Here is a 26,004-nt window from a genome sequence, read left to right on the forward strand (position 1 = left end):
AGTGGCGCCAGATCTTCAAGGCATGCACTATGGCGGCTAGATCAAGATCATGGGTCGGTAATTCTCTTCGTGTAGCTTAAGCTGCTTAGCACACAACCTATCCCTATTCCTGATGCATCACAATACACGTCAAAGGGCTTCTCAATATTTGGTTGGGCTAATACAGGTGCAGTAGTTAGCAACCTTTTCAGAGTCTGAAAGGCCTGCTCACATTCAGACGACCAAACAAATTTTGTTTGATTCTTGAGCAAGGCTGTGATTGGCTTAGCAACCCTTGAAAAGTCCAGAATGAAGCGGCGGTAATATCCCGCCATACCCAAAAAGCTACGGACCTCATGCACCGTAGTAGGGAGCTTCCAATTCAAAACATCTTCTACTTTACCTGGGTATATAGTGACTCCCTCCGCTGATAATATGTGACCCAGGAAGTGAACTTTGTCCAGCCAGAACTCACACTTGCTGAACTTGGCATATAGTGATGGTCTCTGAGATGGGTCAGCACAACCCTCAGATGTTCAGCGTGTTCTTTCTTTGTTTTGGAATAGATCAAGATGTCATCAATGAAGACGACTACAAATTTGTCTAGCTCTGGCATGAAAATAGAGTTCATCAAATACATGAAGTGAGCTGGTGCATTGGTTAAACCAAAGGACATCACCAGATATTCATACAGCCCATAACGGGTTGTGAAAGCCGTCTTGGTGACATCTTCCGGCCTAATCTTGATTTGATGGTACCCAGATCTCAAATCAATCTTTGAGAATACCTTAGCCCCGGCTAACTGATCAAATAGTAGGTCAATGCGGGGCAGTGGGTACTTGTTTTTAATCGTCACTTCATTTAAGGGACGATAATCAACACATAGCCTTAATGTCTGATCTTTCTTTTTCACAAATAAGGCTGGGCAACCCCATGGAGATGAACTGGGTTGAATAAAACCCTTCTGCAACAACTCCTGTAATTGGGTTTTCAAGTCAGCCAGTTCTTTTGGTGCCATTCGATAGGCTCTTCGACAAATTGGGATTGTCCCTGGTTTCAATTCTATACTGAATTGAACATCCCGGTCTGGTGGCAAACCTGGTAGGTCCTCGGAAAACACATCCAGGAACTCCCGAACCACCAGAATATTTTCAACTTCTTTCACTGTGGTGGCATGAACTTGTTCAATTGCCCGTTTTGGAGTGGCTAGTTGGATTAGAAGGTAAGAATTATCATTGGACAATGGCATCTTGATGGTTCGATGCAGGGTGTCTAGCACAACCCCTCGTTGTGCCATCCAGTTCATGCCTAGTATAACATCAATATCTTGATCTTTAAGAACGATCATACTGGTGGGAAAACTATGCCCACCAAATTCGATGGGTATCTGATAAACCATTTCCATAGAACTCAGTCGTCCTCCTGGCGACTGTATATAGAAATGATCTTTAGTTTCCCCGATGGGTATGTTATGCTTTACCACAAAGGTGCGATTGATGAAAGTATAATGTGCACCAGAATAAAAAAGCATTAAGGAAGGATGATTAGCAACAGGGAACATACCCATCATCACCGGCTCTCCTTCCGGTATGGTTTCAACCTCTGTATGAAAAACTTGTCCCACCTTCTTTGCAGGTTTACCCCTCTATGCATTCTGCCCTTTGTGAGCCCCATTTTTAAACTAGCTTGGTTGGGGTTGGCCAGTGGGCGGCCTTTGGAAAGTGGGGTTATTTTGTCGAGGGTAGGGGCATTCTTTAGAGAAATGCCTGTCACAGAACCGACCAAATTATAAGAGTTCAAGTGTAGAAATGATCAACTAGCAATCTAGTTTCCAGACTTGAGCCCATATAATCCCGGTAGACAACTGAAATCATGAAGTACTTCAAACCAACTTGCAACAAACCAAGATCGTAATAGTTCAACAAAACACAGTGAATGTTACATAGTCATTCATTGCCATCGAAGCGGCACCACATCGGAGTTACTTAGTTATTACAACACAAGTTTTGGAGTAGCGGAAGCAAAATAGTTTACAACACACATTCATTTCACAAGTTCTTGTTATTGCCAGAGTCTCATGCCATCCGTCGAAAGCAACAGGTACGAAGTCGTTAGAGAATCGTGCCCAACGGTTTAGTCCTCATCCCCAGCGGGATGGAGACAGGTCTTACAGAAACCATCATAAAAGACATTATCTGCAACAGGTGGGAATAGACCTTGAGTACGAGGATGTACTCAGCTAGACTTACCCGTCTAGTCAAACATAAAAGACACCAAGGATCATGCAAGGCTGGGTATAAAGCATAGTTGGCTTGACTCAACATTTGCCAAAAGCTTAAGTGGATACTACACCATATGTAAAAGCATTATATTAATCATCATTAGCCTACCACTAGATTAGCACCTATACTAAACACTTCACTTGATTATTACAAGCAATAATAACCATATCAAGTTCATCATATGTTCTTCTTTGCTATCATCAACATCATTATCCAGAACCATTGTTACTTAGTGATTGCTACGTTTGCCGCTGCTCTGTCAAGTTCTCACTATCTGAGAGAGATGGTGATTCGAATCGACTCCTATCCAGCTGGAGGGTTATTCCTAGAACTCACCCAAGCATCCCCCGTCGGAGAGCAAACGGGTCACCTTTGGTACGACTCAGGATTCGTGGCTCCGATCAGCGCCGCACTCCCAGGGCTACCACTCTGCCAGGGAGGTCAGGACTTTTAACTCACCTGGCTTTGGTCTTACGCTAATGGTCCCCCGCACACCGCACTTCCTCCGGTAGTGCGCACTTTATACTTGCCGGTCTTCCGGCCTGAGTCATACTACTAGGCTTCGCGGTCGGAACGAGTTATCCGGCCAACTAAGTGTTAGGCATGCGTTCAACATGACAAGAGGATGTACAACGATCGGTCCTTAGCTGCCACAGACGGAGTTACTACAACCTTGAAAATCTCCACCCGGCTTAAGTCATTTTAATCAGGTTCTTTCCCACGATAGCACGTATAGTCAATCGTGATCCGACATAGCCCTATTTCGCGCAGGTGACAGGATATCACCCGACTTCTACCGATTAAAGCATGACTAAGCTGCTACTCGATCCTAACTCTAAAACTAGGTAGTGGTAAGATATCTAGACAAGGAAAAAGGGTATAATGCAGCAAGGGTTTCATCACAACTCCTATACGTAATGCATCAATAGATATAATATAATCAATAAACTTTCGAAATTAAAGTGGGAGACTTAAAATGCTCGGGGCTTGCCTTTCACGAACGATGCTGGCTCGTGATTAGGGCACTCGACCTCCACTTCGGGCTCCTCTTGTCCGGCTAGCTGGACCTCCGCTTCCGGATTGATCTCCTGGCCTTCGGGGTTCGCTTGATGGAGCTCGAACGAAGCTGTCGTTTCCGGTCGTTTCCTGTGCACCTATTGCATGTACGATGAGTAAGAAATGTGTGCATACTAGATGAGGATGAATGCTTGGTAGCATGATTAGAACTTCACTGAACACTCATTTACAGAGTAACTCCCATTACAAGCTCACAAAAGATGACTAACTAACTTAGCAAGATTCATCAACTTGAACTATAACAGCATTCATCACATAACAGGGCAGCTCACGGAATAAGTCATAACTAATGCTCTACAGATCCAAAAAACATGAATGAGAACATTATGGAAAGCTTATAAAATTGTTTACATTTCATCTTTAGACATTACAGCAAGATTCACAAGTTCAACAGGTCAATAAAACAAAGTTCCAGGTTCTGTCCCAGAAAAACAGAGAGCTCCTAGTTCTGGAACCCAACTTGAAAGAGCTATAACTTTTAAACTATTGAACCAAATGATCCCAAATTTAAATTGTAGTTATTTCATAAAGTTTACAACATCTTTGACTTAGACAAGTCTTTCAGAAAACCAAGTTATCATCAAGCAAAGGTCAGATTACTCCCTTGCTGTCCAGAACAGCTTATGAACCTTTAATTAATTATTCGATGACATAGCCAAAACATATTTAGTGTCAACCAAATGGCTTACAAGCACAAGCATAGCTTAAGATTACCAGAACATCACATGTTGACCATTAATCATTCAAAAACATGGCATTTATTAAATTAATTCCATAAAAGGACATAATTACAATATACTAGTAAAAGTGCTCAGAAAAATCTACAAAAATTACAGAAGCACAGGCATAGCATCTTGACATTACCATAAAAGTTTCAGAACAAATGCACATGCCAAACTTAAGATAGATAATTAACATGTAACAAGGTGCTTATTTCATAAATTAAGAAACATGACTTAGATAGTGTCAAACAACAGATTTCAGATTATTTACATGTTACTATTACTATAAACAAGCTTGACACCAAAGTAGAACACCAGCATAAGCATCAAATATTTATTATGATTTAAATATGAAAACAAGCCATAGGATCAACATACATTACATAATAGAGATACATTACTCCAAAAATCATGAAATATTTATCATAGCATTCTCATATCACTCAGAGCCTACCATAAAAGTTTCACACCAATTGGAGCAGTATACCAAAAGATACGAATTAACACATAAATAACAAGATTAATTCATAACCATTATTTTTCCCAGAAAACATGGTGCATAATATATTTTTATTAAAAACTAGCCATCTTATGGATCATCCAAAATTTGTTTCACAATTTTTGGATCTCAGGAACTGGAGATATGATTTTTGCAAAAACAGCACAAACCCAAATTTCAAACAAAGGAGAAAGAGAGACTGACACGGGGACGCCGCAGGTCAACGGACCCCACCCGTCAGTGACCTGAGAGCAGAGGCGAGACTTGACTGCCGGATATCTCGTCGACGGCCAAGAGCACCATCGTGCTCCTCACTCCACTCCGCGACGATTGATACCAGAAACCTTAACTCTATCGCACCCTAGGGTCATTGCTCTCGCGAATGGCGGCACGGCGGTGGTGTGTGGCCAACCACCGGCGTCTCTGGTCGGAGACCAGGTGAAAGAAGATCCGAACGAGCACCAGCATGACTCAGCGGAGCATTTGGGACAAGAACGAGAAGGAATGGTGGACTATAGAGCCCTGGCCATGACACCGGTCACCACGGCGGAGCTCCGGCGAGGTATGCTCGCGACGGAGAGGACAATGCAGGCTTACCAAAGCTCGACAGCCACAGCCAACATGACGACGGTGAAGCGGGGAAGCAGGCGGAGCACTGGGTGAAGTCGCTCGGCCGGAGGTGCCGAGACGCGAGCGCGCGAGCTCGCCGAAGCAGCGGCGACGACGCGGAGAAGACGACGAGCGAGAGAGAGCCAGAGGGGAAATTGTGCTGTCCACGCGACTCGGGGCGTCGTGGCGACCTGTAGGTCGCGCTGGGAGCTGACAAGCGGGACCAACGGCGACGTACGGACACCACGAGTCCAACACGCGGCGTCACCGGCAAGCTCCTCCCCACTAACGCTGCCTCCATTCAGTTACAGAGCCGACTGAAACTCGATTTTGGACTTCGATTATCTCCTAAACCGATCGATGATTTTGCTAGCTAATTACTCCATGTTGTAGAGCTACATGAGGACTCCAACTTTGCTTACATGATCAAGGCTTGATTCGGCCTGGATTTCAAACTAGAAGCTAACCAAACCACCCTCGAGCAAACTGGTAAAATCCCATACTTAGAAAAATTTCTAAGTGTTGGAAATAGCCCCAAATCTGCCTTGTGGGCCACTTTTGAGCTTGATGTGATCATTTTTTATGAGATGGCCATAAAACAACTTTTGTTCCTTATGAAATTTTCTACTACTTTTCTGTAGAAAGTTGTGACATGCAAACATTTTATGAAGCACATTTTAAAAGCCTAAGCAAAAGAGGTTTTTAGGGCCTATAAAAGGAAGTATGACTTAGGTACTTAATTTGGAGATGTGACCAACATGATCATTGTTCCAAAAGTTGAGTTAAGCATAGATGAACTATTTACCAAAGCATGGAATACAAACATGAGCATGACACAAACAAACATAAGCATAGAAAGCATATTTAAGCAATTTAAATCACACTTTTGCATAAAATGACATGACCCAAGGTAAATGATGATCATGATATGCTTATGAAGATGATGATGCTCATGTAATGCATGTGAATGATGCAACCATAACACTGGGGTGTTACGGCCCACCCCCCTTTAAAAAATCTCGTCCCGAGATTTGGAAGCTTACTGATTTTCGAAGAAGGTTTTATAAACTTCTTTTAAATAGTCCTCCGTTTCCCAAGTAGCATCTTCCTCCCCGTGGTTACTCCACAATACTTTGTAGAACTTAACCACACGATTACGTGTCACCCGTTCCTTGCGGTCGACAACCGCTATAGGTTTCTCTTCATACACCAAGTCAGATTTCAACTTGATATCCCGAACTTCCACTCGTTCTTCTAGAACACGAAGGCACTTCGTCAATTGTGATATGTGAGAGACAGGAAAAATAGCTCGAAGCTCAACCGGTAGTTGAACCTTGTAAGCTACGTTCCCTTTTCTCTCGAGAATCCGGTAAGGCCCCACATAACGAGGTGCAAGCTTTTGCTCGACTCCAAACCTTTGTACGCCTTTCATCGGAGACACCTTGATATACACATGGTCACCGACTGCAAACTCAATTGGCTTCCTTCTCTTATCAGCATAAATTTTCTGACGAGCTTGAGCAGCTTCTAGATGTTGTTGGATGGTACGGACTTGCTGCTCCGCTTCGTTCACAAAATCGATGCCATAATACCTTCGCTCCTCGGATTCCACCCAATTCAACGGGGTTCGACACTTTCGACCATACAGGGCTTCAAATAGAGCCATCTTGATGCTCTCTTGGTAACTATTGTTATAAGAGAACTCAGCTAACGGCAACCACTTTACCCAAGAACCTTTTGAAGAGAGAGCACATGCCCTCAACATGTCTTCTAGGATTTGGTTAACACGTTCAGTTTGGCCGGCCGTTTGAGGATGATAAGCAAAACTACGAACCAAGTGAGTACCAATTTTCTCATGAAGACACTCCCAAAAACAGGCAATGAACGGTGGTCCATGATCTGATATGATAGTCCGAGGCACACCATACTGACGGACAATGTGCTCGAAGTACAACTCTGCATACTGATGTGGACGATAATTAGTTCGAACTGGAATAAAACGAGCAACCTTGGTTAAACGATCTACAATCACCCAGATAGAGTCATAACCCTTAACAGAAGTCGGGAGTCCAGAGATAAAATCCATACTAACTTCTTCCCATTTCCAACCAGGAATTGACAATGGTTGAAGCAAGCCTGCTTTCATGTGAACTGCCTTCACACGACAATAGTTATCACAACGAGCAACAAAAGCAGCAATCTCCTTTTTCATCTTGGTCCACCAAAACAGAGGTTTCAGATCCTCATACATCTTGCTACTACCAGGATGGATAGACAACTTGGATGAATGAGCTTCTGATAGGATTTGGTTTCGTAGCTCACGGTCTTTTGGGACTACAAGTTGATCTTTGAACCACAGAATTCCATTCTCATCGACCCGGAAATGCTTGGTTTCTTCCTCTTTTATTTTCCTCTTTATATGGTGGATGCCTACATCCGTTTGTTGCAATTCGATGACTCGATTGCGAAGAGAACTCTCTAGAGCAATCTGGTGGAGCACTAGCGGGTGCATAAGACGTGACAACGATGGATCTTCCATCTGAACTGAGTGACAGTGCGCTTTCCGACTCAAGGCATCCGCAACCACGTTTCCCTTGCCCGGATGGTAGTGCACTTGAAGACTATAATTTTTAATTAACTCAAGCCACCTTCGCTGTCGCATGTTCAATTCAGGTGGAGTGAAGATGTACTTGAGACTCTTATGATCAGTGTAGATATTGCACAAATTACCCAGTAAATAGTGCCTCTAGGTTTCTAAAGCATGAACAACCGCGGCCAGTTCTAAGTCATGAGTAGGGTAATTGACCTCATGCTTTCGAAGTTGGCACGAAGCATAAGCGATAACACAACCTTTTTGCATCAACACACAGCCCAGACCGATACCCGACGCGTCACAAAAGACATCGAAAGGCTTCTCGATATCGGGTTGAGCTAGGACAGAAGCTGATGTCAGCAATGTCCTCAACTTGTGGAATGCCTCTTCACACTCAGGCGTCCACACAAACTTCTCATCCTTCTGAAGTAGGCGAGTCATAGGCTTGGATATTTTCGAGAATTCCAGAATGAAACGACGGTAATACCCAGCAAGACCCAGAAAACTCCAAACCTCATGCACCGAAGTTGGAACCTTCCAATCCAACACTTCCTGCACCTTAGCTGGATCCACCGATATGCCTTCTTCCAATAAGACATGGCCCAAGAAAGGTACTTTCTTTAGCCAAAAGTCACATTTGCTGAACTTAGCATAAAGCTGATGTTCACTCAAACGCGTCAACACTACACGCAGATGCTCTGCATGCTCTTCTTCATTGCGAGAATATACCAAGATATCGTCAATGAAGACCACCACAAACTTGTCCAATTCGGGCATGAAGTGAGATACATGAAGTGAGCAGGTGCATTCGTAAGACCGAAGGACATGACGAGATACTCATACAACCCATACCTCGTCGAGAAAGCCGTCTTAGATACATCTTCAGGACGAATCTTGATTTGATGATACCCAGATCGCAAATCAATCTTGGAGAATACCTTGGCTTTGGACAACTGATCAAACAAGATATCAATGCGACGAAGAGGGTACTTATTCTTGATGGTCACTGCATTCAGAGGACAATAGTCCACACACATGCGCAAGGATTGATCCTTCTTCTTCACAAAGATAGCCGGACAACCCCAAGGAGAAGAACTAGGACGAATAAGACCCTTCTTTAACAACTCATTCAGCTGGGTCTTAAGCTCAGCTAGCTCATTTGGTGGCATTCTATACGGTCTTCTAGAGATAGGAGCAGTACCTGGGAGCAATTCAATTTTGAACTCCACATCCCGATCTGGAGGAAGCCCGGGAAATCATCAGGGAATACATCTGGGAACTCACACACTACCGGAATATCCTTGATGGCCCTAGATGTAACTGCATTCATCGTGCTACGGATATGAATATCCCGAGGAAGTTGCACTAAGAACGCCTCTTTGGTATTCGGGTCTCTCAACATCACTACCCGAGTGGTGGTGTCAATAAGAACTCCGTTGCCACTCATCCATTTCATACCCAGAATTACATCTATACCCACACCGGGTAGAACAACCAGATCAACAAGAAACTGACGGTCTCCTATTTCCAGAGTTGCCCCCAAAACCACTTGATTGGTAGAAATATTATTTCCAGCAGCACTAATGCAATAACTGCCTTTATCAAGCGTATCTACCTTGAGATTATGCTTAGACACAAAGTCTGAACTCACAAAAAAATGCGATGCTCCTGAATGATAAAGCACAAGTGCATCACATTGGTTAACCAGAAACTTACCAGTCGTAACTACCTCACCAGCAGGGATTGCTTCTACATTGTATAGTGAACACGCCCTTGGCGGACGTTCCCTTGATTGCTCTTCTTTGGCGGGTAAGGACAGTTGCTTTGCCAGTGCCCTGTCTGATTACAGTTCCAGCACAGACGGTTGGCAGGTGGAGTCTTGGCATAGCTGGGACCAGTGTTTCCCCTAGGAAGAGCAATGGAGTATCCCTTACGGAACCCCGTCTTCGCTTGATTCTTCTTCGCTGGAGGGTGATATTGCTGGTTAAGAGTTGGAGCACGATACTAGGGCCTAGCTGCCACTGGAGCCTTGGACTGAGATGTCCCTGCTCCGGCCTCAAAAGATCGCTTGCGATTCTTGGTCGCAATGTACACAGCGTTGTAGTTCTCTTGGGTAAGAGCATCACTGATGAACTCATTGAAAGTTGCACAATTTGTGCGGCCCATAGTCTTCAACAGCTTGGGGCCAAGACCCCCTTTTGAAGCTAGCAATCTTCTTTGACTCAGTGCTCACAAACTTCGGAGCATACCTTGATAGATGATTAAAAGCGTGCAAATACTCTTTAGAGTTTTGTTGCCCTGAGTTAACTGCATGAACTCGGTATGCTTCATCTCCATGATGCTAGGAGGTTTGAAATCCCCTTGAAAGCTTCACGGAAGAGATTCCAGTCAATCACAGCGTTGGCTGGAAGAGCCTCCCGGTACTAATTCCACCAGATGCCTGCTGGACCCTGCAGTTGATGAGCTGGAATTTTTGTCAGCTGAAGTAAGCGGAATTTTTGTTCCACCGTGTTTAGCCACTCTTCAGCTTGAAGGGGTTCTTCAGCCTCTCTGAAAGATGGGGGCTTAGTGTCCATGAAATCCTTGAAGCTACTATACTGATTAGGTGCTGGCCCATTCTGTGCATTCTGACCACCCTAGTTTGCCATCTGATTGATGGTCTCGGTGAGCAGCCTCTATTTTTCCACCATCCTTTGCATCAGCTCTGCTAGATTTGGTGGTGGAGGAGGACGAGGTGGCTTCATGTTCGCACGTTGTTCCGCACCTCGAGTGCCACGAGACATCTGTAAAGACACAGTCAGTGAGCATTGATGATGACAAGATTTACCGTACAAGAACTTATAATCATGCCTGAAAGTATTCGAGAGAATAACTTTACAGAAAAAGGCACGATAATTCAATTCCACAAAACAACATCACCAATCCCAGCACATACACAGATACCCGCAATATGCACAACAACAGAAAATATTGTCATAACCGATCGAACATGATACAGTTAACAACATTGGGTCCAAGAAGTTATTCCACCATCACAGTACGGACCATAAGTCAAAGATCAAGGTTCCGGATTATAACATGATTACAAAAGCATAACTGCCGTCAGTCATTCCATAAAAGATCCTCCAAGGGTGACTACCAGCTACCCACTACACTCTAGGCTCGCCGTCCGAGTCAGCGTCGAAGATCACGTCTCCATCCTTGTCGCTAATCGGCTCAAGCTCCTCGTCCTCCCCGTCCTCGTGCAAAGGTGGTGCAGCCGCGGCCGGTCCATCTACCTCCATACCATCATCGTTGGCCACGATCACCTGAGGTCCCACCTCTGGGTACACAGGTTCAAGGCGAGGAATAGGGTGTAGCAAGTTGTTGAGACGGTGAATCTCCACAAGACCAGCCTCAATCTGATCCAGCAAATAGTTCTCCCGCTCAAGCGACTGGATACGTTGCATCTCCCATTCTCGACGCCTGTTCTCCGACACGCGGAGTGCAGTATCCCTCTCACGAGTGATCTGCACCAAGCGCTCCTGCACGGTCTCCTTCTCTCTAGCCAACTGACTCATCTGGTCCTGCTTGTGATCTCTCTCTCTAATGGCCTTCACCCACTACTGCCTGCGATACTCCGCAATGTCTTCATAGTCATTGCGGTCCTTCTAGGCTTGCTCTAGGAGTCTAGCTTGCTTGCGGAACTTGCGAGCACGCTTTTCATTCTTCTGTTGCATCTCTTGAGCATGGCGAACAGCCACCATCACCTACGCATAGGTGTCCTCTCGCTGACTGAACAGCTTAAGCACAGCCATCATAGCACTCATAGCAGAACTGGAGCTCTCAGCTCGCTCTCCTCGGCCTCAGACCAACGCACATCCATCAGCCTGCTTCCACTCTGCTGCTGCTGGGTCAGCATGGGGAATGGAGGCCGCTGGCCCTCCTGTCAGCTCATCACCAAACCTTTGACAGATGTTGAGCAATATAGCATGGGCTGCAACCTGAGCTGCTTCCCATGGGTTGTGTCCATCTGAGTTGCAGGTCCACCCAGTACATGTAGGCCTACCCCCATGTGGTGGGACAACTCCCTGCACAACAAACCACTGCAAGTCTCCGATCATGTCAACCTCCCACCAAGAATACTGAGGTGGCTCAGTATACCCCAGAGACTGCAGTACCCTCCAGAGCAGAGTAGGAGTGCCAAACTCACTCAGAAAGGTGTCATTGGGGCGAGGTGAAGCCTGCACATCCATCTATGGAAAGGAATAACCGTAGGTGAGAGGATTAATTTAAGCAACATTTATTCAATTAAAAGGGACGATATTGTAAGGGAAGGAGTAGACAGAATGTATATATGAATGCGATATGATGCATGCGCGAACTGTACGTCCTCACAACTTAGAAAATTAATATTCTAACGGATATACGGTGGCATACATTCGTCTCTCAATACGATAACTATCGATGTACACGCGCGCTGTTAGAGTACCTGCAGAAAACTTCATTGCAGCCCAACAATTCCCAATATTTCACTTCAAGAAAGCAGTAAACTAAGTGCACATTGCTTATACATGCCCAACATGCGCAAACAATGACACCATAGCTACCTGAGGAATTAAATGCTCCCCAATTAAGTTTCTTTCGTGGTTCCATGGTTTGACATGTGACCACTCTAGAAAACCACCACGAACACTCCCCTAGACTGCCGTTTGGACGATCATGCTCTCACAGCTCACACTTACCAGAGCGTAGGTGCGACGCTGCAAAATTTAAATCTAGCGACATATGTGGCTAACTCACATATGAAGGCTACCTCTACCATTAGACCACAGGGTAGCATAGTGCGATCATCACACATCCATACCTAAGTACTGTCGGATATGCATAAATAAAACCCCCCAAGTCAGTACTTAAATAGCCACCTAGAGTTCTTATATGGGCAAGGAGGATTCGACCACTGGCATAATTTAAGTATTGGTTTTCACAATTTATTTAAAAACTCTTTTGTTTTTAAATACACAAACGCTGGATATATAATGCTGAACTTGCTCCGATGCCAGCGGTCACAGAACCGACCAAATTATAAGAGTTCAAGTGTAGAAACGATCAACTAGCAATCTAGTTTCTAGACTTGTGCCCATATAATCCCAGTAGTCAACTGAAATCACGAAGGACTTCAAACCAACTTGCAACAAACCAAGATCGTAATAGTTCAACATAACACAGCGAATGTTACATAGTCATTCATTGCCGTCAAAGCGGCACCACATCAGAGTTACTTAGTTATTACAACACAAGTTTTGGAGTAGCCGAAGCAAAATAGTTTACAACACACATTAATATCACAGGTTCTTGTTATTGCCAGAGTCTCATGCCATCCGTCAAAAGCAACAGGTACGAAATCGTTAGAGAACCGTGCCTAACGGTTTAGTCCTCATCCCCAGTGGGATGGAGACAGGTCTTGCAGAAACCTTCATAAAAGACATCATCTGCAACAGGTGGGAATAAACCCTGAGTACGAGGATGTACTCAGCTAGACTTACCCGTCTAGTCAAACATAAAAGACACCAAGGATCATGCAAGGCTGAGTATAAAGTGTAGCTGGCTTGACTCAACATTTGCCAAAAGCTTAAGTGGATACTACACCATATGTAAAAGCATTATATTAATCATCATTAGCCTACCACTAGATTAGCACCTATACTAAGCACTACACTTGATTATTACAAGCAATAATAACCATATTAAGTTCATCATATATTCTTCTTTGCTATCATCAACATCATTATCCAGAACCATTGTTACTTAGTGATTGCTACGTTTGCCGATGCTCTGTCAAGTCCTCACTATCCGGGAGAGACGGCGATTCGAATCGATTCCTATCCAGCTGGAGGGTTATTCCTAGCACTCACCCAAGCATCCCCCGTCGGTGAGCAAACGGGTCACCTTTGATATGACTCAGGATTCGCGGCTCCGATCAGCGCCGCACTCCCAGGGCTACCACTCTGCCAGGAAGGTCAGGACTTTTAACTCACCTGGCTTTGGTGTTACGCTAATGGTCCCCCGCACACCGCACTTCCTCCGGTAGTGCGCACATTATACTTGCCGGTCTTCCGGCCTGAGTCATATTATTAGGCTTTGCTGTCGGAACGAGTTATCCGGCCAACTAAGTGTTAGGCATGCGTTCATCATGACAAGAGGACGTACAACAATCAGTCCTTAGCTGCCACAGACGGAGTTACTACAACCTTGCAAAACTCCACCCGGCTTAAGTCATTTTAATCAGGTTATTTCCCACGATAGCACATATAGTCAATCGTGATCCTACACAACCCTATTTCGCAGGTGACAGGATATCACCCGACTTCTACCGATTAAAGCATGACTAAGCTGCTACTCGATCCTAACTCTACAACCAGATAGTGGTAAGATATATGGACAAGGAAAAAGAGTATAATGCAGGAAGAGTTTCATCACAACTCCTATACGTAATGCATCAATAGATATAACATAATCGAGTAATCTTTCGAAATTAAAGTAGGAGACTTAAAATGCCCTGGGGCTTGCCTTTCACGAACGAGGCTGGCTCGTGATTAGGGCACTCAACCTCCACTTCGGGCTCCTCTTGTCCGGCTAGCTGGACCTCCGCTTCCGGATTGATCTCCTGGCCTTCGGGGTTCGCTTGATGGAGCTCGACCTATTGCATGTACGATGAGTAAGAAATGTGTGCATACTAGATGAGGATGAATGCTTGGTAGCATGATTAGAACTTCACTGGACACTCATTTACAGAGTAACTCCCATTACAAGCTCACAAAAGATGACTAACTAACTTAGCAAGATTCATCAACTTGAACTATAACAGCAATCATCACATAACAGGGCAGCTCACGGAATAAGTCATAACTAATGCTCTACAGATCCAAGAAACATGAATGAGGACATTCTGGAAAGCTTATGAAATTGTTTACATTTCATCTTTAGACATTACCGCAAGATTCACAAGTTAAACAGGTCAATAAAACAAAGTTCCAGGTTCTGTCCCAGAAAAACAGAGAGCTCCTAGTTCTGGAACCCAACTTGGAAGAGCTATAACTTTTAAACTATTGGACCAAATGATCCCAAATTTAAATTGAAGTTAGTTCATAAAGTTTACAACATCTTTGACTTAGACAAGTCTTTCAGAAAACCAAGTTATCATCAAGCAAAGGTCAGATTACTCTCTTGCTGTCCAGAACAGCTTATGAACCTTTAATTAATTATTTGATGACATAGCCAAAACATATTTAGTGCCAACTAAATGGCTTATAAGCACAAGCATAGCCTAAGGTTACCAGAACATCACATGTTGACCATTAATCATTGAAAAACATGGCATTTATTAAATTAATTCCATAAAAGGAAATAATTACAATATACTAGCAAAAGTGCTCAGAAAAATCTACAAAAATTACAGAAGCACAGGCATAGCATCTTGACATTACCATAAAAGTTTAAGAACAAATGCAGATGCCAAACTTAAGATAGATAATTAACATGTAACAAGGTGCTTATTTCATAAATTAAGAAACATGACTTAGATAGTGTCAAACAACAGATTTCAGATTATTTACATGTTACTATTACTATAAACAAGCTTGACACCAAAGTAGAACACCAGCATAAGCATCAAATATTTATTATGATTTAAATATGAAAACAAGCCATAGGATCAACATACATTACATAATAGAGATACAGTACTCCAAAAATCATGAAATATTTATCATAGCATTCTCATATCACTCAGAGCCTACCATAAAAGTTTCACACCAATTGGAGCAGTATACCAAAAGATACGAATTAACACATAAATAACAAGATTAATTCATAAACATTATTTTTCCCAGAAAACATGGTGCATAATATATTTTTATTAAAAACTAGCCATCTCATGGATCATCACAAAATTTGTTTCACAATTTTTGGACCTCAGGAACTGGAGATATGATTTTTGCAAAAACAGCACAAACCCAAATTTCAAACAAAGGAGAAAGAGAGACTGACACGGGGACCCCGCAGGTCAACGGACCCCACCCGTTAGTGACCTGAGAGCAGAGGCGAGACTTGACCGCCGGAGATCTCATCGACGGCGAGGTCTCGGCGACGGCCAAGAGCACCATCGTGCTCCTCACTCCACTCCGCGACGATTGGTACCAGAAACCCTAATTCTACCGCGTCCTAGGGACCTTGCCCTCGCGAATGGCGGCACGGCGGTGGTGTGCGGCCAACCGTCGGCGTCTCTGTTCGGAGACCGGGCGAAAGAAGATCCGAACGACCACCAGCATGACTCAGCGGAGCTTTTGGGACAAGAACGAGAAGGAATGGTGGACTACAGAGCCCTGGCCACGACACCGGTGACCACGGCGGAGCTCTGGCGAGGTAAGCTCACGACGGAGAGGACAATGCGGGCTTACCAAAGCTCGGTAGCCGCAGCCAACACGACGGTGAAGCGGGGAAGCTGGCGGAGCATTGGGTGAAGTCGCTCAGCCAGAGGTGCCGAGACGCGAGCGCGCGAGCTCGCCGAAGCAGCGGCGGCGACGCGGAGAAGACGATGAGCGAGAGAGAGAGAGAGCCAGAGGGGAAATGGCGTTGTCCACACGACCAGGGGCGTCATGGCGACCTGTAGGACGCACTGGGAGGTGACAAGCGGGACCAACGGCAACATACGGACGCCACGAGTCCAACACGCGGCGTCACCGGCGAGCTCCTCCCCACTGACGCTGCCTCCATTCAGTTACAGAGCCGACTGAAACTCGATTTTGGACTTCGAATATCTCCTAAACCGATCGATGATTTTGCTGGCTAATTGCTCCATGCGTAGAGCTACATGAGGACTCCAACTTTGCTTACAAGATCAAGGCTTGATTCGGCCTGGATTTCAAACTAGAAGCTATCCAAACCACCCTCGAGCAAACTGGTGAGGTCTCAGACCTAGAAAAATATCTAAGTGTTGGAAACAGCCCCAAATCTATCTTGTGGGCCACTTTTGAGCTTGATGTGATCATTTTCATGAGATGGCCATAAAACAGCTTTTGTTCCTTATGAAATTTGCTACTACTTTGCTATAGAGAGTTTTGACATGCAAACATTTTATGAAGCACTTTTGAAAAGCCTAAGCAAAAGAGGTTTTTAGGGCCTATAAAAGGAAGTATGACTTAGGTACTTAATTTGGAGATGTGACCAACATCATCATTGTTCGAAAAGTTGAGTTAAGCATAGATGAACTATTTACCAAAGCATGGAATACAAACATGAGCATGACACAAACAAACATAAGCATAGAAAGCATATTTAAGCAACTTAAATCACACTTTTGCATAAAATGACATGACCCAATGTAAATGATGATCATGATATGCTTATGAAGATGATGATGCTCATGTTGTGCATGTGAATGATGCAACCATAACACTGGGGTGTTACAATGCCTGGGTTTACCACAATTATAGCAAGGGTAATTGTGGTTCGGCGGACGCAGTAGGACGAACACCTGGGGTGTTCGGCTGGCATGGTGCTGCGGTGATGGCAGTAGGTCGAGGATAAACCTGCTGCCCAGGTTGGTACTGTATAGGAGGAAAAGGACCATGAAAAGGTGGCTGCGCCGGGAAGCGCCCGTGGCTCTAAGGGTGATAGATGATTCTCTGGCGCTTTTGGCCACGACCAGAGAATGGGGAAGAAGCGGCCTCTTTTTTGCTTCTTTATGCTTTCTATTTTTCTCTTCTGAGGCGATAGCAATGTTAACCGCCTCGTAGTAAGTGGCATTCTGACATGTGGTCATCATTGTTTGAAGCTTTGTACTGAGGCCACGCATAAAGCAGGCCTTCTTCTTCCGATCAGTGTTTACGTGCTTTGTGGCATATTGAGAAAGGTGATTGAATTTGGCCACGTATTCCATCACAATTTTGTCGCCTTGTCGCAAGGCGAGGATCTCTTCCGCTTCCACTGCCATAAGTCCTTCTGGAATATAATGGGCGCGAAAAGCATCCTTGAATTCTGTACAGGTGACCTGGTGTCCTGGATTCTATATGGCAAGGAAATTTTCCCACCAGGCCCCTGCAGCTCCCCGAAGCTGTTGGGCTGCGAAGAGGGGCTTTTGGGTTTCTGAACAATAGATCAGTCTAAATTTATGCTCCATTGTCCGAAGCCAGTCGTCAGCCTCCAAAGGCTCATCTGCCTTTGTAAACACTGGTGGCCTTGTCTCGGTGAAATCCATGTAACGGGTTTCTCCCTCCTGGTTATGTTGTGCTGGGAAGTTTGCGGGAGGGTGGGGTTGTCGCTGCGCTAACTCGCGCAACAGACGAGCATTGTCTGTGGTGGCACTCAGAAGAACAGCAATTGCACCGGCCAAGGAAGGTGGAGCAGGTGGAGGGTTGGGGATGTCCTCCCCTCCCTAGGAATATCCAGCTCCATTAGATCCGTGAGTGCGCATCGACATCTGCTACAACAGTTATAGTTACCCATTGTCACTTAAGACCCACAATTTTAAAAAACATATATTGCATACTTCAACTTATTTATCATACAACAGTTCAACAGATTGAAAACAAACGAGTACAACCTTTAATCTTGAAGAAAAACACTTTACTACTGACCCAACCCAACTATGGTAGTCTAGAAAGCTCTATAACGACGTCGCCCGCAACTCCACCGAACTAGTCGGTGTGGTCGGAACCATAGCCTGGGTCGTCGTCGTTATCACCATGGTCGTCCCCTGGGTTGTCGTCGCCGGAGTCGGGTTCCTCCTCACTGATGGGGTCTTGGTCAGGCTGTACCCCATCTGCTAGTTCTCCATCAGTATCCATCTCCCCTTCCCCTGGAGGCGGATGAAGCTGATGGTATAAGTCAAATGCAATATCTCGGTATTGCATCGCCATATCACTGACGGTGTGCAGATGGTGCGCCAACTCAAGTTTCTCCAGCTACAGTTGATCCTCTCGTTGCCATGTGACGTCCCTTTGTGCAGTAACAGTGGCCGCCATCTTCTTGTATAAATTTTCAGTGTACTTGCTTTTGGTCAACTTGGCCTTCATTCGGGTCAGCTCATGCATATGTGTGCTCTTGGCCTCCTCCTCCTGGGCAATGGCTGCATTTCACTCTTCCACCATGCGAGTCAGCATCACCTCGCAGTTCTCTATGGCTTGTTTTTGATTTGTTAGTTGGGCTTTGAGCTTGCCAATCTCCATAACGTTGAGCATTCTCTCCTTAGTCACTTCCGTCAACTCTGCTGACAACCTCTCCATCTCCTACTGAGGTTGGGAGTGGCTGCTACTAGCTTGATCATTTCTCAGAGCCAACTGATGTCTAGGCACTCCCTTGGGACCTGTTCTCTTGCGAGGAGTTTGCTTCCAACGGCCCATCCTGTAGAGGGTAAGTTTGGATTAGTAAGGAAGAACTTAAAGGTTAGCAAGAATGGGATTGATCCTATACAACCCAACTCGGATAAAGAGGAAGGTAATTGACCAAGTGATATATCATGATGCATGCACGTACTTACGATTCGCAATAGAAATTCATAACTATATCGCTTAAAATTTAACATCATAGGGCTATACTTTATGTTGCTCCTCCGCACGGCCGAAAAAATTCTAATAAAGCCTACAGCCAAGGGTAAGATAGAGCTAAAGCATTTGGACTCAAAATAGGCAAGTTTATATTATTGGATCCAAATGGATTTGAAGTTTTTCAAAGGATACAACAGTCATCTTAGCAATGAATGCTCCGATACCAGCTGTGGCCGAACCTCCTAAGTAGTTGGGCCCTCCGAAACCTGTCATTGTCCCAAGGACCTCTAACGGTGATGCCGGGGATCCTTCTACTCTAGAAGCCCGATGAGCATCTCGGGACGCCCATTCCACTCCTACCTGTGGCATAATAACCGAGCTCGTCCTGACCACTAGTGATGGTCAATTAATGAGAATTTCTTCTTCTCGCCCTTTCAGGATAGCAAGTGGCCACCTTAACACTAGGATCATTCATTGAAAAGACATTGCAGTATTACACGTAGGGTGTAACCAAAATACCATTTCAGAGTAAAATAGCGGAAGCATTATGTAACTTAATTTACAAACGTAGTTCTTCAAAATAAGACTTAGATAAAGTGTTATTACAAGCCAGGTCCAGCGGAGCAACTTTAACTATAGTACAAAGATTACAAACTTACAGACCATGCCCACGGGTCACGCTCACTCTTCTTCGTCGTCAACCTCGACGACGGTCACACAACAGGGTCCGAAACAAGTCGGCTCCTGAGCTTCACCTGCAACAGGGGTTATAAAACCCTAAGTATGGGAGTACTCAACAAGACTTACCCGGCAGAAAAAGAGAACTTAGGAATTCAGGCTTAGGGTAGACAAGGGGTGGCTGAGCAATGAGCCAAATTGTTTTGCTAAAAAGCTTACTAATAGTGCATCCTTACTTTCAAGTTTTAACCACAAATTGCTCACCTCAAGAGGCCGAGGAATTCGAGGACAATCTATCTAGTTGCTTTTCACAGACAAGTCTGTAAATTCCTAGTCCGTAATAAAAGTATTATCCATCCTACGGCCATAGCTTCATGTCACTCTGAGTCCAGGAATTGGGATCCGAACCTCATCAGACATCTCACCCATTCTCATTTTACAGCTTAGTTGCATATTTAACTATGATGAGGGTCAGTGGATTGAGTCTCCCAATCGGGGAGCAACGACGATTCGAACCGCTTAGCAATCCAGCTGGAGTTCCTAACCACTCGACATATCTAGAACCGAATATTGCATATGTCAACCCAAATCTAGCTTTCCCAAAATCTGACCGGGTTCGCGGCACCCGAGAGCACAGTACTCCACCGTCCAGCCCATTTGCTAGGAGGGTACATGCTACTCTCGCCATCGCTCCACACCCAGTGCGCGAGTAGCCGCTGTCATTGAGGAATCACAAGACCGGGCTTACCGAGGGCAAGTGGCTAGTACTATAAATTCTCAACCCAGCAGGCCATCAACAGACTGGTCCTTAATCGACACAGTTGGAGACACTACTTTAAGACTCCATTCTTAAAGAAAGTCCACCGACCGGTCTCTAGTTGAAACATCATTGACCATAAAAGTATTCCACAACAACTCTTCAAACTTTCTTATTTGAAAACTTATCTAGTAAGCAGGGCTAAGCATCACTACGCAGTTTTAAAATAAAACGGGTGCCAAGGACAAGATAACAAATATCAAGGTAGTAAATGCCACAAGTAGGTTAAACCCATTTCTTGACTACGTAATTCAGCATTTTTAATTCATAAGTGATAAAAAATTTAAAATATTAAAGGAGGGGTTGAATGCTTCCGGTGCAAGGACATACTAAACAGTAATTAACGTTGTTTTATCACATTAGTGTTTTTACCCAAGAGGTTGCATCAGTAAATTAATATTTTTATTAATTCATAATTATTCTTAATTAATTAATTATTGATCCCTTTTATATTAATTAATCTTTAATTAAGTATTAATTACAGTAATTAAGTATTAACATCAAACAATAATTAAATGCCAAAGGTCGTTAAGGATAATGAGCTCAGATCATCACACAATACCAAAAGCACTCAAATCCTACTTTGAGAAATTAAGCTAATTATTACTTAATTATTTTAGGATTATTACTAAATTACTAATTAAGGGTATATTAATAGTTTATTGAAGCATTATCCAAATGCCACCAAATTTTGTGTGAAGCTAAGGAATAATATTCAGAGACATCCCACAAATTTTGGTGATTTTTGGACATATCAATAAATTACTAAAATTCATGGAAGTTTTATTTACTAAATAAAGGATACAATTTTTATATATATGGAAATTGCCAGAAAATGTAACCTAATATTTTTTCTATGTTCTACTCATTTCACAGAGCCTATACAAAAATTTCCACTATTTTTGGATCTGCATAAAATTTTCTATACGAATTCAAACATCAGGCACTTTTAATATAAAAGGAAAAGGAAAAAGCACACTGTTGCTGTGGTCGGCCCGCTCACGCTCGGCCCAGGCCGGCCCACACGCGTGCGCTGCTCCTCTCCTCTCTCTGCGGGTCGCTGACGGGCGGTCTCCGTCCATCAGCTCCATCTTCCACTCGTCCGGCGGCTCGGCCGCGTCTCCTGCCGTCACTAGCGGGGGTCTTAGCCCACGCTGGGGTGCGCAGCAGCTTCGCCTCAACCACGTGACTCCATTGCTATCACACGAGCACGTTCTACTCGCTTCTCTCCATCTCGGCCACGCGAATGGCGGATTGCCGCGACGGTCGCCCGTAGACCGGCCACTAGGTCTCGGTAGAGCGCGAACGAACGTGACGGGGAGTTTCGGGGAAGAGTAAGGAGCATGGTGCTCATATCACCACTGTGGGACAAGCGGCAGAGGGCTCTGGCGATGGTGGCGGTGTCATCGGGCGGGCGCTCTAGCCTCGGTGGGGTCGTTCCGGTGAACCTGCCCGCGTCTAGAGAGAAAGAGCAAGCGCATGAGCTTCTAGGGGAGAGAGGAACTTGAAACAACCGCTAACAAAGCGTGTTACCTACTAGAACAGCGTGGTCACGGGAAAGGCTTCACGGCTGCGGTCCCGGCCGGAGTTGGGGAAGAAGAGGAGGTACCGGCGATTGGGTGGGTTAGAGAACGTTTCGAGGAGCGCACTGGGTCCGCAAGAGTGTGGCGAAGGTGGTGGGGACCTCAATTTGGTTGGAGAGGGAGCGAGCGAGGTGTATTGGATGGTGGAGCTTCACTGGGTGGTTTTGGTCGTCGAGGTGGGAGAGTTCGAGGTCGGCCGCGCGGACGCTCAAGAGGACGAGGCGCAGGGGTCGCGGGCGTTCACGTCACACAGTGACGGGGCTGGCAAGCAGCTGCGTGGCGGCGAGAACGCGCGCACGGTGCTGCACGGCCTGCGGCCGCGCAGGATAGGGGCTCGGGATCCGTATTGGGACACTGTAGCAACCTCTATCCCTCCCTTTCCTGTCTTTTGCAAATTACTCCCAAAAGTTGAACTGAAGTCAAAATTCTGTTAAAACAAAACTTGTGCAGCATAAAATTTCCTACAACATTCCTTTAAGGCTCAAATTCAAATTCTGAAAGGAACCAAGTGAATTTAACCAAAACAGTTTGAAATTCAAATTCCCATTTGGGGAAAAATTCTAATTTTGAATTTGACCAGAACAGAAATTCCAAAATTACTTTTGATTTTCCATAATAACTTGAAAATTCCCAAAATAAAAGTTGTTCAATTTATTGAGCTCTACAACTTTCATGTTGGTCACTTTTCAAGATTCCAAACAGATTTTGAATTAGGGATTCAAATTGGAAAAGGGGACAATTTCCGGAAATCTGTATTTTCAAAATTACTTTGAATTTTGTATTGAAACTTCAAAAACTCAAAACACCAAAGTTGTACATCTTAACAATATCTACAACTTTGCTTTTGAACTCATTCTCAAATTTTGCTTACTTTTGAAATTGCACAAAAGGGGGAAAAACTAGGGTTTTAAAAATCAGCCCCCCCCCCCCCCCATTTTCTCGGAATCCCCCAACTCAAGGGATTTCACAACCACGCTAGCATCATTGCACAATATAAGCAAACTTTAGTTCCCTAAGCACAAGCAACCAAAGTAAACTTGTTTTAAGTTGATGCACCAGGTTGTGCTTAACCAGTATGCTATGCAATGCTTATGATGACATGATCCAGTTTTAGTAACCGTAACATCAGGGATGTTACAACTAGTGTGTTCAGTAGTATGCAATAAGACTTCCCTAGTGAACTGCTATATCTGAACTCAAGGACAAACTCCATTTTGTAGCAGTAATAGTATTACTAGTGAACTGGAGCATACTAGTCCAGATATATCTGTCAAGGATTGCATTTACTTGCGGGCAGTAAAACTGCAGTTCTTTATTATTTTTTTTCTAAATCTGGGTTCAGTAGATGGTAGCTCTAAATCATTCGGTTACTTTACAATGCAAATTTACTAACTGACATGTTACCTTGACTTTTTTGGATAGTCTTATCTTAATATGTTACTGCCCAGTAAGCGGTATCTTAATTGGTTGAAAATAGCTAGTTTTATTTTTGCTCTGTCCTGGTGCTTTGTCTATGCATGATTCAGCTAGCTTGTCACTTGTAGCAAATGAAACACTCTTGTGCAATGAGACTTGACAACACGAGAGCTCTATTGTCAGATTTATATATTTAATCTGTAAGCAAATGGAATGTTGGAATTCCTGTCAAAGTTTTTACTTTTCTTGTTCATTTGCAGCAGCCCTATGCAGAAAGAATTATAACTTGGATTACATGTTGTTGACAGATGATAGTGTTTTGTTCTGCCTTTAAAATAATCATTTTTTATGTTTGTTGCCTTGCTGCTGCAGATGTGTCGTCGGGTTTTCTAGGACGAGAAGTTGCAGATGTTAATATTCATATGCATGTATTGGACAGTTGCAGATGTACATCATTCATGGACGTATTAGCTCTCTGCGGAGAGAATTATAACTTGTATTTCCCTAGGTTGTAATTGTTGAATGATATATATATTGGCTGTTGTACCGTGTGAATTCTTTGCCAATTATGGGTTGTGTTTCAACTAATTGTGGGCCATGAACCAAATAAAACATGGATGAAATAAAAAATAGTAGGTCAAATAAAAAAAGTATACTAACCTGAAAATGACGTGTGGACCAATCAAAATGAGCCACGTATACCAACCTTAAAATGATACGTAGAGTGGACCAATCAGAAAATGTTATTTTTTTTAATTTGTTATGACGATTTAGTTTTGTTATTACATCAATGACAGGAGAACTGTCGTCATTATATCAATGACGAAGTCCTCTAGTGGTCACAGAAGCTGTTTAGTGACCCACCTTCTGTGACGATAGTCACTTCGTCACAGTAGACTAGCAATGACAAGAATCAGGCCGTTATCGTCATAATCTAATCGTCACAGAAACCCTGAATTCTTGTAGTGTCAATTGGATCAGTGATCTGCTCCGGTGCATCAGCCAGGTCTGCTTGAGTCTGGGGCACTGGATGAGGCGGAGAAGATGGTGTTGTTTGAGTCTGAGGCGTCGGATGAGGCGAAGAGGATGGTACTGTTTTCTGCCGCTTCGGTTGAGTCTTGGTGCTTTTTGGGGCTTTTCTCTGAGGAGGAGCTTGACTAGACTGGGAGGCATCGACACCCGATGATTGAGTACCTTTGGTCTTTGCCGATGCGCCGGTGCGCTGTCACAAGATTCAATGTTTTGTGAGTTAGATATAAAAGCTGAAAAATATTGCTGGAATTTGTTAAAGAATAAAATGTTTGCGGCAAAGCGATGTTACCGATGATGTTCCAGTTGTAGCCGACGCACCCTAAAAGAATAATATAGGTATAGGATGAAATCGGTATGATAAAAAAATGAAAATTTACCTTGAAAGCCTATGCCAGAGTGGCGGCAGCTACCGATGGAGAGGTTTTTGACCGTCTGGTGGTCATCTTCTTAAAATGAACGCCTCGGTGCATTAGGGTTGCTAGGCTTGGAGCATTGTGGCCGATCAGAGAAACTAGAGATATCGAGTGAAGGTTGGTCGGCCGCCCGCTTCTGCTCATTGCTGGTGCTGGGTCATCAACCTGTTGAAATAAAGAAGTGAGTTGCCGATAAATTTAAAAGAGAAGAAAAGGTTGAGTATTGGGAAGAAACTTACAACGTCGTCTGGGACTTCATGCTCGGGGTCAATCATGTTTCGTTACATGTGAGCTGATACCTTGAATAGGTGTTCTTTCCATTCTTCCCACCACAACTTATATAACTGGGTAATGAAGGAGGCTGTAACCCAAGCCGATAGATCAATGTTTGCTGTATCGGCATCTAGCTGAAGCTGAGCTACCCTTATCCATTCAAGACCACTGGTTATTGTTTCCCTAGGCTTGACCACATCGGAATAGCAAACTTTTATAGGCAATTGACCAAAAGCTAGTTGGCAGGATAATGCCGATGTGTTGTAGGATTCATAAGTTGTGTTGGTATTCTTTCCACTCCTAAAGTTGTTCACTGGGATTGCTCTTGGAGTGATGATTGCCATCATCAAATCATCATCCTTGTTGAGTGCGTCATCGGCTGGATGAAAGGTGAGTGGGAATCTGGATTCTTCATTTTCATAAGGCATCCAAGCCCGTTGATCCCTAGAAAGGCCATTGTAGAATGTTTGGAAGAATCGGCCAATCTGGTTCTCATTTGCATCGCT

The 26,004-nt window shown here is 44.2% G+C and overlaps 1 long non-coding RNA gene across 1 annotated transcript in view; it reads left to right on the forward strand.

Moving 5' to 3' along the window:
* Nucleotides 1–24,346, forward strand: part of LOC110437178 — a 31,691-nt gene extending 7,345 nt beyond the window's left edge. The window contains exon 3 of the long non-coding RNA XR_002455375.1: nt 24,153–24,346. This is a non-coding gene — a long non-coding RNA (uncharacterized LOC110437178). The remainder of the gene's footprint in view (nt 1–24,152) is intronic.

This window comes from Sorghum bicolor, chromosome 7 (genome assembly GCF_000003195.3).
Source record: "Sorghum bicolor cultivar BTx623 chromosome 7, Sorghum_bicolor_NCBIv3, whole genome shotgun sequence".
In the NCBI taxonomy this organism is placed as follows: domain Eukaryota; kingdom Viridiplantae; phylum Streptophyta; class Magnoliopsida; order Poales; family Poaceae; genus Sorghum; species Sorghum bicolor.